The 2,434-nt window shown below is 39.2% G+C and overlaps 1 long non-coding RNA gene across 1 annotated transcript; it reads right to left on the minus strand.

The window, feature by feature from the left end:
• Positions 1–1,684: 1,684 nt before the first annotated feature.
• On the minus strand, positions 1,685–2,115 carry LOC105535324. The gene is made up of 2 exons (XR_001005412.1): positions 2,065–2,115; positions 1,685–1,971 (listed from the first exon to the last, which is right to left on the minus strand). It is a non-coding gene; the product is annotated as an uncharacterized LOC105535324 (long non-coding RNA).
• Between the last annotated feature and the right edge of the window lie 319 nt (positions 2,116–2,434).

Below are 2,434 nucleotides of genomic sequence, written 5' to 3' on the forward strand. Positions count from 1 at the left end.
ATCCTAAAGGAAATGTCATTATGTATTTTGTAGTCCCTCTGAGTGGCATGGCTTCAGATAAGTTCTAATACTTTGCAAGACATAAAAGGTTTGGAGAGTGACAGCACTGGGTTGTTTGGGATGCATGTTGGCATTCACGATAGTCATTGGTGCTGTTCTCCAAATATTTTCAGTTCACTTTTTATGAATGCATTCTGACTGTTCTATCCCACCTACTTAAATTTTCACATGGCCACATGACTGTTTTTTTTTTTTTCTTTGCCAATGGAGGTGAGAAGAAAATAACATGTGGCTTTTTCAGGAGAAATTTCCAAGAAACAGAGTTCTATCCCACATGCTTTTTTCTCTTTTCTATAGCAATGGGGATCTTATTGATGGTCCCTCCTTCCGTCTGGATTCCTGTTAGGATGATACAGCACAGAGCTACCTCTCACCTGACCCATGATGAGATGTATATAAATGAGGAAGAAGATTTTTGAGCCACTGAAATTTGGAGGTTGTCTGTCACCACAGTTTAACCTAGCTCCCATTGACTGACGCAGGACTGAAGAATGAGTCCAAACTGGATCTGGACAAGACATGTGGAGAGCACTCCAGGTTGAGTAAAATTCAAGTGTTGTCTCAAGATAACAGTGAGCACAATGTTATTGGGTGGGTGTGGGATAAATAAGGTATATCAGGTGAGAATAATGAGAAACTCAACTTTAAAAGACGGTGCTGATTTGGACTGTGGAGAGATTCAAATGCCCTGCTTAGCATTTGAGATTGTGATGGTTGAACAAACTAATTAAAAGCCCTAAATGAAGACTTGGGATAAATACCTGAGGGTGTCTAATATCCCAATTTTTCATCCTAGAATCGGCAGAGTCCTTGACCCCATTCTACTGAGACTTCCAAAAGAAAAAAGACCTACATTTCTTCAACAACCCACATTGAGAGACTTTCCTGCACTTTTGACCTGTGGCTAACACTCCTCATCTTTCATTCTGTCATCAGCATTTTGGGGAAACACCTTTAACTCTCTATGATTTACAGGTTATTAAGTGACCCTTGTAATTCTCTCCAGAGGTGGAAAAGACTAATGATGACGGTGTCTGAGCTCACAGCAGCAAGCAGGCATGTGTGCTCAGCAGTCACGTGGCTCATCTGCTAGGAGCTTACTAAATACGATATTCTATAACATTGCTTAACACAAGGGGAGACGCTCCTGACTCAGAGGGTTTAATTGCTCGCCTACTTCTTTTTCTGCCCTCTTGGGCTCCTAAAATGAAAAGAACCCTGGGGTGATAAAATGAGTCAAAGAGGTGCCAGCCATATCACAGCAAAATAGATTCCTAAAAAATCCCTGATCTAAACTGACAGCCTTGGCTGGATAAGTTTGAATGTGCTGATAGCGGACATGGGAGAGTGAAGGTGGTTGAAATGTTCATATTAAAGAATTTCCACCCAGATTGCAAGAAAAGAGAGAGGAGTGGAGATGGCAGCATGAGTCCCTACAATAAAAGCAGATGTTTTGAGATCACTTATATTTGTTCTGACAAAAATTAAAGACAGAAACCAAACTTTAGCCTGAGGCTAAAATTAATTGGGCAATAAGCCAGAGGGACATATGACATAGACAGATTTAAACATTTCTCCCTTATATTAATACAAATACTAAACTTACAAATAAATTGATTCCAAATAAAACAAATATTCAAAAAATTTGATGAATAAACACTGGGGTCTACAGTAGTATTTGAAGGAGATCTCACAAACAGGTTTGGTTTTTGAAGGTTAGAACTGACGGTCTAGAGAATTCATTTCATTCCAGAGAGAGAAAGGAGGAATTTCTTGGGTTCCTTCAGGAATGAGTCTAGCTTTGCCTCATCTTTGTTTGAACTATGGATACGGCAGAAGAAAACATGATGATTTCACCGATTTAAGGTGCAAAAAGTCACTGGGTTCTCTAAGAAGCCTGGGATTCTTCTGCTGGAAAAATAAGTTTGTTGAGAAAAAATGAGTTGAGGAGGCTGTTACTGAAGTGAAGCAGAATTATTTTTGCATAATCTGCTCATTACCCACTCTGTAGTGTGGATAAAAATTATTCAAGCGAAAGGTCCTCTTACTGTTCCTGGAATGAAGTGGATAGAGAACAGATTAGTTTTTTTCCCTCAGAACACAACCACTAGAAACATTCTACCTCAGATGAGATATTGCCTAATTATTTTCAAAAGACAGTGAAAAATGATGGATGTAAATGTTTGCTACAAAATAAATACATGCTAGAAACAGAAGCATCTGGGTCACAGTTATATTAGAGCTACCTGTGTTCCCCTGTCACTGAGATTAAAACAAAAATGTCCAATACAATCATTCACAGCATGGGAGAGGGAAAGGTGAAGGATGGAAAGGCCGGTCATAAAAGGATCAGAATTTCAGTCCATAAGGAAGT

The sequence above is a fragment of the Mandrillus leucophaeus genome, unplaced genomic scaffold (genome assembly GCF_000951045.1).
Source record: "Mandrillus leucophaeus isolate KB7577 unplaced genomic scaffold, Mleu.le_1.0 Scaffold1448, whole genome shotgun sequence".
Classification (NCBI taxonomy): Eukaryota; Metazoa; Chordata; class Mammalia; order Primates; family Cercopithecidae; genus Mandrillus; species Mandrillus leucophaeus.